Genomic DNA, 13588 nt, shown 5'->3' on the forward strand with positions numbered 1-13588 from the left:
AACTGACTGGTCCTTCCTAAGTGGAGTACTTTGCATTTGTCCTTATTGAATTTCATCCTATTTACTTCAGACCATTTCTCCAGTTTGTCCAGATCATTTTGAATTTTAATCCTATCCTCCAAAGCACTTGCAAGTACTGGGCTGAAGATACAGAAAAAAGATGCCAGAGCTCAGAGGGACCATTTTTCAGGGGAGTGTACAGTTTGTCTTCATTAGAAATTCATGGACATTTCCTTGCATGAAAATAAAGAATTGAAAGTTAACACACAATTACTTTTAACTAGAAAAAATTACAGTACCAAGTGGAAATGAAATCATTGTTCTATCTAGTCATATGTGATGCTCACCTTGGTAGTATCTGAGTGCCTCTGAGGTAATTAAAAAGTAACAACTAATTACAAAAAAGTCTTCAAAAGTCTTCTCTCCCTGCTTGTAGTTATTGAGGGAAGAAGCTAAGTGAAAGGGATGGGTATTGCATTTGTTGAAAATGCTTCTCTAGATTTCAATGCATAGTTTTTCACTGAGATTTTTACTTCTGTTTGCAGGAAAATGTCAGCCTTGATAGAATAAGCTTAGAGACATCTACAACGACAGAAGAATCGAAGTCTCAAAAGGTAGTGCTTAATATTTGTTTTATGTATTACTTTTCCACTAATACATGAACCGAATAAATAAAGATGCCCATAACCTCTTCAAAAAGAAGCCCACCCTATTACCAAACAAGAAACAAATCTACACATGTTTTTCATTTGTTCCCCTCTGATATCACCTATTCCTTTACAGTTCTTTCTCAGGGCTGCTCTTGAAACAGCACTGCTATGCACTGCTTCATATTCGGAGCTAGGAGCAAATGCACAATCTAGCCTTTGGTGTGTTGACACACTTTCCTATTTCCTATGCTTTCCAACTTAACGTCCCCAGCAACTAAACTAAACTACTCAGTTTCCCCCCATATGTGGGAGAGCTATCGTGAGTGTCCATTGGTGGCTGAAGTATGTTATCTTTTGCAAGATTGCATTTGGCTTCTACTGAGTTAATAAAGAACATATATCTAGAGACACGTCCCCCTTCCTCCCCTCCCAAGTCCTCTGCAGGAGAGTCTAAAGGGATAGGATTTCTGTTAGGAGGATCAGATGATTGGCTTATAAATAGTAATGCATTTTGATGCCTGTCTGGGGCTACTTAGATTGCTTGTTACTTGTTATAGCCTTTCTAGTACTATTTCTTGGCTTCAGCTGGATGGTATAATAGTAATGTTTGATACCAAAAACAAGGAGTGAAATGTGTACTTTCCATCTGAACGGTTTGGTTTCGGAGAGTTACATTTCCTATATGGAAGGTCACTGTCTTGATGATCATGCTGTGAGGTAAAAATCATTGGCTTCAGGCCCAAGACACTGACCTGCCTTATACCAGATTTTACAAGAACGTGGTGTTAGTGTCAGGGCCGGCTCTGGCTTTTTTGCCGTCCCAAGCCAAACCCCCCCCCCCCCAAAAACAAAAACAAAAACCCAACAACCTGCGGGGCAGCCAGAGCCAGGGTGCAAACTTTGGCTAGTGGGACTCCCTGCGCTGCAGACATGCCCCGGGCAGTGGAGTGCGCACCCCTGCTAGAAGGTGGGAGGGGAGAGGGAGTGGGGGGAGAGAGAGAAGGGGAGCGGCCAGGGCTTTCTTCAGCCAGGGCACTCCCCACTCAGCCCCTCCTGCTGCGCTGCCTGCTGGGAGGGCTCTGCGCCGCTCCGGTCGGCGGGGAGGGAAGGACGCGGGCTGCCAGGCTTGCTGCAGACCTGGCACTGGCTGGGGCAGATGGAGCGTGCAGCCGGCTCCCAGCAGGGTGCTCCCCTCCTCTGTGCTGCTGCTCCCTACAGGGCGGCCAGAGCAGCAAATGAAAAAAAAGGGGGGGGGGTGTTGTGCCACCCTAGGATTGGCCGGAAGCAGCCCCTTAGAATGAGCTTGCTTGGCTGGTGCCTGGAGCCGGTCCTGGTTAGTGTGGGATCATGTGAGGAATTCACAGAGTTAAGTGCCCAGTTAAGAAGCATTTAAGGAACAATGCATCTTGGAATGCTCCAATCCATTTAAGAAGTCTTCCTAGAGACATTCAAGATACCATGTGGGCAGTGGCTTCTGCCTGTAAAAACTGTGAGTCATGCATGGAGATGTGACTTGCCCAGGTGACTCCAGAACTCCATCTTGGAGCTGGACTTTGCATAGGAGAGAGGAGGGGGTCTCCACCCACAATATTTAAGCCCGTGGGAGACCCCTCCATAGGGTCTTCAGCTCACTAAAGAGAGAGCCTCTCCATGCCAAGGATATCTAAAAGAAACTGGAACAAAAAACAGTAACCACAGGTGGTATGAGTGATTGCTGGACCCAGACTAGAAGACTAGTCTGTAAAAGGAAGCTTACTGGTGAGGTTTTTATCTGTACTCAGTCATATTACTGTATTAGGCTCAATTTGTGTGTTTATTTTACTTGGTAATTCACTTTGTTCTGTCTGTTAGTACTTGGAATTACTTAAATCCTGTGTTCTGTTTTAATAAAATCACTTCATACTTATTAATTAACCCAGCGTACGTATTAATACCTTGGGGGGAGGGAGGAGGTAAACAGCTGTGCATATCTCTCTATCAGTGTTATAGAGGGCGAACAATTTGAGTTTACCCTGTGTAAACTTTATACAGGGTAAAACGGATTTATTTGGGTTTAGACCCCACTGGGAGTTGGGCATCTGAGTATTAAAAATAAGAACACTTCTGTAAGCAGCTATGGGGCAAGTAATTCAGACCCTGGGTGTGTCTGGCTCAGCAAGACAGGGTGCTGAAGTCCCAAGCTGGCAGGGAAATCAGGGGCAGAAGTAGTCTTGGCACATCAGGTGGAAGCCCCAAGGGGGTTTCTGTGATCCAACCCATCACACCTTATTTATGAGGGTAGTCTGGGAAAGGTTCGTGATGCTAGGATCTTTATAAAGCCTGGACTGTTTTTTTTTACAATCACAAATGGAACTTTTGCACCGATGGTATTGATGAACATTGTTGGTATCACCACCCACCAGTCATTCAGGTTACCCTCTGCTGCCCTGGCTTATGAAGCCTTTTTCTGGACACTTGGAGGGAAGAAAGGAACTGTTTAACCATTTCCTGAGTAGATGTAGAATGAATGTGGATTTGGAAGATTGAAAGGTAGATGAAGGATCCTGGGACTGAGGCTGATGAGGAGCATCTTTCTCTTAGGATAGAAGCTTGCTGCGTCAGGCTGGGTTGATTTGAAATCAGTAAGTCATCAATTTTTTCATTTGGAGGTACGTTCTCGTTGGTTGATGTAACCATTAAAACATTGATTTACAACTAAATAAGGCCTTTACGCTAGTTTTGGTACATCTTCTGGTGTCTAGGGGGGTACACTATCACAATTTACATTTAACTAATTATGTAGCTTAATATTTTCAGATCCTTATTAATTGTACCCTTTTAGTATGTTGAAAAGTGGTGAATGATATTGCTTACTTACTAGATAATTAACTTTTTGCTCTTGACTTGTGTCGAGCTGCGTTAGGATGGTAACTAGCATTTAATTAAACACACAACAGCATGTAAAAGTATTTTTGTTAAAACATCCATAAATGTAAACTTCTCGAATCAAAATGTTTCACATTTATAGCTACATGATTTCTTAAAGAGAGGATTATTTTTTTATTTAAATTAGACTTTATTTTGTTTAAACTGTTTTTTTTTAAATGGCTTATCTTTAGAAAGAAAAATGTATTATAACTTAAAGAGCAGAATAAAAAAAATCCAATTTAAATAATAATTAAATAAAAATCTGTCCCCTCCCCCCCACCCAGTTGACTTTTATCCACCCTGTGCTGTGTTTTGCACAGCCTATTTGAGAGCAAGGGGTAGGACCTTGCTAATGGATTGGGACAGTTGGAGACCATTACAAAAACGATGCAGCTGCTCGGGCACAGAGTGGGGGATGCATTTTGTCAGATCGCAAAATCTGGGTGTCACTTGTAAGAGTGAGTGTGTTTTTTGGCATTTGTCAGCATGGCTGGTGGCTACCTAAAGAGGCTGCAGCAATTGCAAGCTCGTAATTGCATGTGCACCTCTGCAAACTGCCATTGCTTTGGAATATATTACCTTGAGGTGTGTCTAGGGTGACCATACAGCAAATGTGAAAAATTGTGATGGGAGTAGCGGGTAATAGGAGCCTACATAAGAAAAAGACCCCAAAATCGGGACTGGCCCTATAAAATTGGGGCATCAGGTCACCCTAGGTGTGGCCTTTTTGTTCAAAAAGGCATTGGGCCAATGGGGAAGTTGTGCCCTGCTGTTCTTTGGCAGGATGGATCCCCCAGAGCTGATGCAGGAGTATAAGGGAACCACTATGCTCACCACTGCCCATCTCTCTGCTGAATTAGAGCACTGTTTGTGCAGTAAGTTCTCCTTTTTAACACTCGCAGATCAGCAGAAAGTGCACTGCCAAATTAACAGAATTCTACAGTAATGCAGAGGGATGAATTCCTCTCAGTGCTTTAAAATAGTTTTCTTTTGGGAAATGCCTGTAGCGTGATTTGATTGGTTTAACACAGAACTCATGGTTGCGCCAAGCTGAGGGCAGTATGAAACTGGGAGGCAGAAACATGATTTTTATAATTTTCTGTATTTTCTGCTGCAATAAAAGTGCCTTTCTTCAGCTGAGTCCATGCAGTGCTGCTATTTTGCATGGGCATGGTGGGGTCAGTTGGGTGGGTGAAGGCTAGCAAGTGCCTCAGTAAGGGAGAGTTCGGCAGTATACAGCAAGCGTAAGTGGTGTTTTTATGTTCGCATATTTATAGAAATAAAGGAATAGAATTTGCAGTGTCTGACGTGGCTGTCAGTTTGGGTAGTGGGGGTATGAGGCAGTGTTAAAAGCCCAGGGGGCAGAGAGAGTGTAGACCAATATGGTAGTGCCCTCATGGTGCCCAGAACTAAGTTGCTTACCCCTTGCTCCATTCAGTTCTGATGTAACATGTCATTTCATATTTACTGGACTTGGTCCCTGCCACAGTTTGGGTCTCTGCACGTGGTTTGGGTTGATTCTCTGGCTGTGATTGGAGGGTTCTGGATCTCTTCGATTGTTTCTGCCCCAGGGATCACAGAGTTGACAAGATCCTAGTTTGGAGGGTCAGTCAGGGAGCCACAACATGCTATGGTAGCTGACGATCCCATCATTCAAACACACAGTCCAGCTCCTCATAGTACGAGCAGGATGTTCTGGCTCTCCCAAATTTCCTATAGTAGTTACCAGATCTGTACTCCAGTCAGAGTGCCTTTGCCTTACTGTGGTACTAGAGGCTGTCCTGGACATGCCACCTAGCCTGCATTTGTCATGATAGCTGCTTGTACCCCTGAGCTAAGTGACTGCCATTCGGATGTGCCTGACCACGCCTCTCTTCCCAGAGGTCAGTTAAGTCCTGGATCTCAGTATGGTGCCAGGGTGAAGAACAAGGCTGCTGCTTAGTCAAGAGGATGACAGAAGTGTGTAAACTCCACAAAAGCTGGATTCTCGAGTCAGAACCAGTCTGCCTGCCAGCATTTCAGTGGGATGGGGAGGTCACATTTGGTCAGGATAGCTCCAGAGCAGTACAGGGCACAGAGGCAAACAGACAGGATAACTCCAGTAGCCAGCCAAGCAGCAAGGCATAGCAGTAAGAGGACTTGGCAAATGTGGGTTCAGGATGGGGATGCATCCACACCTACTCTGCTGTGGGTAAACTCATCTCACAGCTCAGTGAACCTACTTCCAAAGTGGGGTTAAAACACCAGATGGTTCCCAACAAAAACACTGTGTGGAAGCCAGGCACTGTTATGCAAAATAACTCAGGTGGACCTGCAACATGTTGAGTGTAGACAAGCTCTAAAATAGCTTGTTGCGCCTATGGGAAGGGAAAGTCCCTTGCCCTGAAAGCAGAAGTGTCTGGCAAGCTGTGAAGTCCCTGTTTTCTGGGGGTTTTGCACCTTGTTATGCACCATCGCTGCAATGGGTGTCATTTAAGAGTCTAGTCAGAGAGAAACTTTCCCTCAGGCCATTGGAGGTGCTTTTCTTCTGGATGGGATCCCTCTGACAAGGGAAGTGATAATGCAGCAGTTCTGACCGCTTTGCTCTGATAGGAGACGCGTAGGAGTTGGAGGCTGAAATTCTGGATTGGGTCTAGTGGAAAGCCCCGGTGTTTTCCTGTGTCCTGGCAGTGCCCAAACTGCACGTCCCAACAGAGCCTCTGTCCATTGTGAGCCCTGGCGGCGGTTCCTTAGGGCAAGGCAGAAGCAGGGTTCCTGAAGCAGCAGTTGCTCACTGTGACAGCTTCACTCCAGCAAGCTCCAGCCCTACAGGTGAAGTTGGACCAGCCATTTGTGGCACCGTCATTCTTGGTGAGCACCTGGACCTTGGTGACTAATTTGAACTGATGTCTGCAGTGTCCAGCTTTTGGGTGAGCGTGCGTGGAGGCAGATGATGTACATTGGGGGGATGCAGGTGGGATTCAAGCTGGATTGGTTGATGTATTCCATATATCTTGATGGACGATGCGGGTAACCTTGTGACCAGCTGGATATCAGGGTGAGCTCCTGAGAAGGAGTGGTGTTGCTGACTCACTGCTGTAAAGAGAGGAAGGCTGGTCAACAGGTTGTAGGGTTGAGTGTTACGGGAGGGAGGAGTGCTGATTGTGTGGCTGAGGGGAGAGAGTGCAGGGATCTGGTGTTTGGAATGGGAGCAAGCGCTCTAAGTGTTCCTGCAGTCATTTGGGATGAGTGAATAAATGCTGAGGGGTTGTGCACTGAGTTGAATTTACAGCTGCTCCTTTGTCTGAAGAGTTGGTACTTGTCCCAGTCGTCCCTTGGGAGAATTGTTGTCTCATTGACAATAGCGGGCAGTCTCAGTGCCCAGAGAGACAGAGGCTCCCACCGTACAGGGGACTGTGCATGTCAGAAGGGCGACTTGAGGAATGTGAAGGGAAATTGGCAGGCGGCTGCTGAGGGGAGCACCATGTTATCCAGAATGCAGCACAACCCAAACACAGGGACCCAGAGGCACTAGCTTCCAAAGACAGACATGTGCCAGCATGCAAATGGCCTCTGTCTCCTACCTTTTGCCATTAGGGGTCTGGTTGCCTTGCTGGTGTCCTCAGGCTGCTTCTTCCGTCGCTCTTTGCCTCTCCTCTGGGCCGACTGGGGACTGAGAGTGTGAGCAATTTTTGAGAGTGTGAGCAAAAAAGGGAACTGAGAGTGTGAGCAATTTTCTCACCCTCTCAGTTCCCTATTTCTCCTACCTCCTTCATCCTCTTTCTCCAGTTCCTCATCTTCCTTTAAAAATAGAAGGTATATGTTATAGGGATGCCAACTTTTCTCCCTGCTTAAGGGTTGGAAGCTTCCTCCCCACCTTCCTGCCCCCGAAATGCTACCCAACATGACCCTCTTCTTGCTCTAACCCAATGGTTTTCAAACTTTTTAGGCTACGTACCCCTTTCCAAATGTAGTCTACTGTGTACCCCCATCTGAAATAGGGTCATAATATACCTATGGTTAGATTGCCAAGTCTTACTAAATACAATGTGTTGCCTGCCATTACTGGATTTTTCTCGCGTACCCCTGAGGAGCTTGTATATCCCAGTATGATAACCACTGCTCTAGCCTGTAATCATCATAGGGACCCCTGAATACAGAAGGAGCAAAGTGTTGGAGCGTGATCCTGTGCATGGCTGTTTCCTGGGCAAGGAGGGTGAATGTTAGGAGCTGGTTGGAGGGTGGTTAATTTTTAAAATATATATTTTTTAATGCTATAAAATGATTCAATCCAGAGATCCCAAAGTCAGTCCCATTACAAATACACTGCACAGGGTTCTGGCCTGCATTGCTAAGTCAGATGTGAAATACAGCAGAAGATTTTTGGCTGTTAAATTAGATCAAAATTTCATATTTGTTAAATCTAACACAGAATTTAGAGAAGAGGAAGAGACATAATGAGAGAGACAGGAGAAAGTGAAGAAAAATGGAAATAAAATAAGCAGAAGGGAGAGCAGAGGATTAAATTTCATTGTCTTCACCTTTTTGCTAAAGGACTCTGCAGAAGCACAGTGCATGCTGTGTTTGTATCCCTTACCAGAGTGTGTCTGTCTAGTCTTGTACAGAGATGCGAGGTTCCAGGCCTGTTGAACCCATTCGGACAGCAAAGGAGAGTGGAGATTTTTACCCTTTCCTACAAAGAACTGATTGAGCAACTGGCCCAAAAACTGATTATCTGTTTCATTCCTCAGAGTTCCAATACCCCAACATACAAGACACTAGAGTACTTAGTACTGAAAAGACAATTATCTCCCTCCCCCCCCCCCCCCAGTGTAACACAGAACGAGTGATCAGTGCTGACGTAACAGTTTATGAAGCAGGGTGTCCTATTGAATGAAGTGACTCTAATATTTGTCAGAGACGTAATTTGCATCTTACTTATTTTCACTGGTACTGGTACCCGGTGTCATTCTCTTATGTTAAGCCTTAACGAATGTGTTAAAATGAAACAAACCGTATAAAAAACTTAAGGAGAAATCCTTGTCCTGTTGAAGTTGATAAAACGTCCATTAACTTCAGGAGCGCTGGGATTTCAGCACTGGAGATCACTGCATCTGACTGGAGAAGGTGTGACAGTTCCTTTCCCCATATAATCATAAAGTTTTCATTGTCAAACAAAGAAGATGGAGAAATTGCACTATTCTGTGGTTCGTTTCTTAAAGAGGGTTTGCTCAGAAAGAAAGAACTCTTTCAAACTTGTAACTTCAGCTTCAGGCAGAGTAAGGAAGCTCCTCATCTGACAACAAAGGAAGATCTGGCATGTTCCATTGGTATGTTAGTTCTAGGAGAGACATGGATTTTATCTTTATTACAAAAACAGCCAAGCATAGTTTTAAACTCCACCTCTGTTTCCCATCACCCAAGTTAAAACGGACAACATGTGAATTGGACCAGATGAGTATAAAGAGGATGGATTACCTATAGCATTAACTTTGGCACACATCCATCCTGGTGAAACCCATGTCGCACCACTGGTGTGGATAAGGAGCAGGCACTTGATACAGACTTATGATTGCTGGTCTGCACCTACCAAATTCATTCTGTTTCCACTCCACAACAGGCTGATTTCTAAGGCCCTGTAAAACACAGAACACAAAAATGGTCCCTGCTGTCTTTAGCTTATAACCTGTGCCCTTCTTAGGTTAGCCAAACCTAGTCATGTTTTGGGATCACTATAGGGCACATGATTCACTTGTAGAGACCTTATTTTTTCTTTTTACTTTTTCTGTCTGTGTGTGTGTTCTTTTGGAAACAATTTGTATTGACCTTTTATGTAACATTGTCTTATCAGGATCCTGTTTTTTAAGGGGCAGCATGATAGTACGCTTTCAGATCTGGCAAAGAAAATCCACAACGTTCAAAACATTTAGGCAACAAATTTAAGCTCATCTGAATCCCCTTCCTTGCTCAGACAAAATTATTAGTGAGTTTATTAATGAAATCAAACCTGTGTATGGAGCCAGCAATGGAAATCGTTGCAAACAGATGGTAGTCAAAACTGGCTTGGAGGGTTCAGATACAGAAATGAGGGTGACCTGAGAGTCTTGACAGGTTCCCCTTATACCCAGAGCTTTCTTCAAGAATTGGTTAAGGTTAGACAAGAACACTAGGATAAATTCAGACTCTAATGTGGCTGTTGTCCATTACAAGTCTGGATCAGTGGCTAGCATGGACGGCAATGGCAACAGTGTGACGTCCTGAAAAATGTGTCTTTTGTGAAGTCACAGAGAAAGAGAATAGTACCAAGGCTTGTGATTTATCACATTGTGCCTGTTCCTATCCAGAGAGGTTGATCTCAAAACCAGTTTCCATATGCCTGCCAGGCGTGGCCATTGGATCTGTCAGCTGTGTCAACTTGGCTAACGCTGGTGTGACTGTACTGCTGTAGTGTCACGGAGCAATTGTTAGGATGTAGTTATTTAGACCTGTTCGCAAAGGCTTATACTTTAAGAATTTAGGTGTTTTTTTATTACTTAGCTAGTTATAGGGGTATAAAAGAGAGACAAAATTACTGTTTGTCTGTGTAATGGCCTTCTCTTACTGTGACAGTTTGAGGCCTGGTTCTTAGGCTGAGTAAGGCCTTTGTCTAAGCAGCAGAGGCCAGCCATAAACTGGGAAGTGTGTGGTCACATCCTTACACTTCAAACTAGTCACATTGAAATAAGGTGCAATTGGGCTGTTAGGAATACAATCCTGTCCTGATATTTCTATCACCTCCAGAGAAAGGAAAGAGCCTAGAAGATGTAAAAGGAAACTTAGTTTGATAGCATCCTGTCTGGCAAGAACTCACTTATCAATAGCTGAAATGTAAAATCCTCATTTCTGTATTGTTCTATCACTGTAGTCTTCTCCACTTCTCTATTGTTTTTGTCTGTATAATCTCTGTTTGGTTTTGTAGTTGTTTCTGCCTGCTGTATAATTAATTTTGTTAGGTGTAAACCAATTAAGGTGGTGGGATGTAATTGGTTAAATAACCATGTTACAATATGTTAAAATTGGTTAGTTAAATTTTCAGTAAAATGGTTGGTTAAAATATAACTAAGCAAAACACAAGTTTTACTATATAGTTTGCAGTCAATCAGGAAGTAAGTGGGGAATGAGAACAGGGAATGGGAGTGGAGGAATTGGGATTTTGTTTTGCTAAGGGGGGGAATGGGAACAGGGACACAGGCAAGGCTCTGTGGTGTCAGCGCTGGGAAGGGGGACACTAAGAAAGAAAACTGGAATCGTGCCTGCTAAAAGTTCACCCCAACAGACATCAAATTGTTTGCGACTTCGGGTATTGTTGCTCTCTGCTCATGCAAAAAGGACCAGGGAAGTGAGAAGGTGAAGGAATAAGCCCCCTAAAAGCAATGTTGTCTCCTCAGAACTGCCATAGTAATAAGGGAAGCCAGGGCACAAAGATTTTATAAAAATTTGTGACTTACTCTCTGGATTAATGGTGGTTGTTTGATTTCAGTATCAGCATTTCAGAGAATGGAATAAGTGACTCCAGAACCTCTCTTTCCTCATCAGTACATCTGGGTATATTAACTTTGGCCACAAAAGCCGTTATATTTTTCAGGACTTGGCATGTCAGACTAACACCAAGTTAAGAAGTTAAAACCTCCTTTTAAAAAACTATTTATATATTTAAAATACATACACATCCACCCATCATATGTAAAAACTCTTCTGGAGGGTCTTTGGGTACTTTCTGCCATGCATTAATTGCACATTTTATGCATGTTTACACAATTAACTAACAATCTGCTCACTTCGTTGCTGCAAAACAAAAATTGCTCTTAGAAATTTTTGAGCAAATTTGTTTGTTCATTTCAGATTCCTTTGTAATTGTGGTAGCACCAGAGCTCCAGTCATTGACTAGGGCCCTGTTGTGCTAGATACTCTAGAAACGTAAGTGCTGAGACTAGGCGTACTGGGGGTGCTACTGCACCCCCTGGCTTGAAGTGTTTCCCATCAATTGCAGGATTTGGTTCAGTGGCTCTCAGCACCCCCACTATACAAATTGTTCCAGCACCCCTGTGACAAACAGATGGTCCCTGCCCCAAACAGCTTTCAGTCTGTGCCTCTCTGAGGTTAGCCAAACCTGTAATGTTTTAGGAACGCTATAGCACAGAACCAATTGTAGAAACGTTATCTTTCTTTCCAGTTTTTGTCTGTGTGTTTTCTTTCAGACAAGTTGGATTAACTTTCCATGCAACATTGCCTAACAGAATCTCATAAAATCTGGTCTGATACTGCACCACCGTTTTTGTTTTACAGACATTTTTTCCAAGAATCCAGTACGGCTGCTTTACACAGTATTGCCAGCCAAAATTCATGAGTCAGGCCCTAAAAATCATAAGATTTTAAAAAACTATTTTTTTAGTTGTTTTTTCTTTACCTTCTGGTTTCTGATCCTTTAGGGTGCACTCAGGTCACATTTTTATTGCAATCACAAGGACCAATACTGCTTAATGAAACCTGAGATTCTCACATCATCGCAGGAAGTCAAGAGCCAGTGTTTGTATTAAAACATCAAATATTGCAAGACTCATAATAAATCATGAGTGTTTACACCCAAGGCTATTGTGTAAGTAAGTCATTACAGTGCCAAGAGGATCTGCCTCTTAGTTTCTGTAAGTCTGAAAAGTTGATATTGGTGCCAGTCCGTGCAGCATTAGAAACGTTTCATGGGTAGAGCTCTCTCTGGAGACCTGGGATTGTCTAGACATCAAGTATCAGAAGGGTCTGGTTGAGAAAGCAAGTTCTTTGCAAGGGGTATTGTTCTTCCTCCACAAATCACATGCATCCGACTAAGTGAGTATTCACCCGTGAAAGTTCATGCTCCAATACGTCTGTTAGTCTATAAGGTGCCACAGGACTCGTTGCTGCTTTTACAGATCCAGACTAACACAGCTACCCCTCTGATACTTGATTCCAGAAACCAAGTAGACCTAAATCCATGATACCGCTTTTTAATGTCCTGGGCACTTTCATGTCGTCTTGTTGAGGTGCTGCTGCTGCTGCTGCTGGCTTAGTGCTGTACCAGATCTGTGCAGTTCCTCACTCAGGGAGCTGGCAGTCTGAATGATTTGGCCTCTTTTCACCAGAGGATGAAAGTTTTGGCTGTTGGGTGGGCCTGATGTGAGGGCCTTTTCCCTGCTTCTCTCATATCCAGCCTCTGTCCTTGGTTTCTGTGGCTCTGGACCAGGGGAGGGCAAACTACGGTCCACGGACTGGATTCAGCCCATCAGGGCTTTGAATCTGGCCAGCAGGATTGCCAGCCCTGTGGCGCAGCAGGGCTAAGGCAGACTCCCTGCCTACCCTGGCCCTGCACCGCTCCCTGAAGTGACCGGCATCACGTCCCTGCGGCCCCTTTGGGGGGGCGCAGAGGGCTCTGTGTGCTGCCCTCTCCTGCAGGCACCGCCCTCTGCAGCTCCCATTGGCCGCAGTTCCCCGTTTCCGGCCAATGGGAGCTTCGGGGTTGGTACCCACAGGCGAGGGCAGCACGTGGTGGAGTCGCCTGCCCCACCCCATCCCCCAGAAGCCTGCATGCCTTAGCTCCTTTGCATGCCACTGCCAGTCCAGAGCCGCTCGAGGTAAGCCAGAGCCCGCACTCCCAACCCCCTGCCCTGAGCCCCATAACCCTGCCACATTCCAATCCCCTGCCCTGAGCCCCCTGCCGCACCCCTCCTGTATTCCAACCCCTGCCCTGAGCCCCTTCCTGCACCCTGCACTGCCTCCCGCACCCCAGCTCCCTGTCCCAGCCCTATACTCATGGCCCTGCATATAATTTTCCCACCCAGATGTGGCCCTCAGGCCAAAAAGTTTGCCCACCCCTGCTCTTGACTATTCTAGCTCAATTCAAATCTTAACTAGAAGGGTTAGAGTCCTGCAAAGCTGGTAACACTAAATCTGCTCTCTCTTTTGAACTCCTGTTATCCTCTGGTGTTTCCACAGCTGCTGTTCGGATGGTGAGTTAAATAGGGTAATTCCCTAGTTGAGGA

General features: G+C 44.8%; 1 protein-coding gene across 5 annotated transcripts in view; it reads left to right on the forward strand.

The window, feature by feature from the left end:
* The window catches only part of MTMR4 (myotubularin related protein 4), a 111195-nt gene that overhangs the window by 16991 nt on the left and 80616 nt on the right, over positions 1–13588 (forward strand). For 4 of the 5 annotated variants that reach the window (XM_032769887.2, XM_032769893.2, XM_032769888.2 and 1 more), the window contains one exon: positions 546–614. The gene's annotated coding sequence lies outside the window, so the exon portion shown is untranslated. Of the gene's footprint in view, positions 1–545; positions 615–783; positions 870–13588 lie in introns of all 5 variants that reach the window. The other variant, XM_032769891.2, reaches the window with a different exon arrangement.

Source organism: Chelonoidis abingdonii, chromosome 20 (assembly GCF_003597395.2).
Source record: "Chelonoidis abingdonii isolate Lonesome George chromosome 20, CheloAbing_2.0, whole genome shotgun sequence".
Lineage (NCBI taxonomy): Eukaryota > Metazoa > Chordata > Testudines > Testudinidae > Chelonoidis > Chelonoidis abingdonii.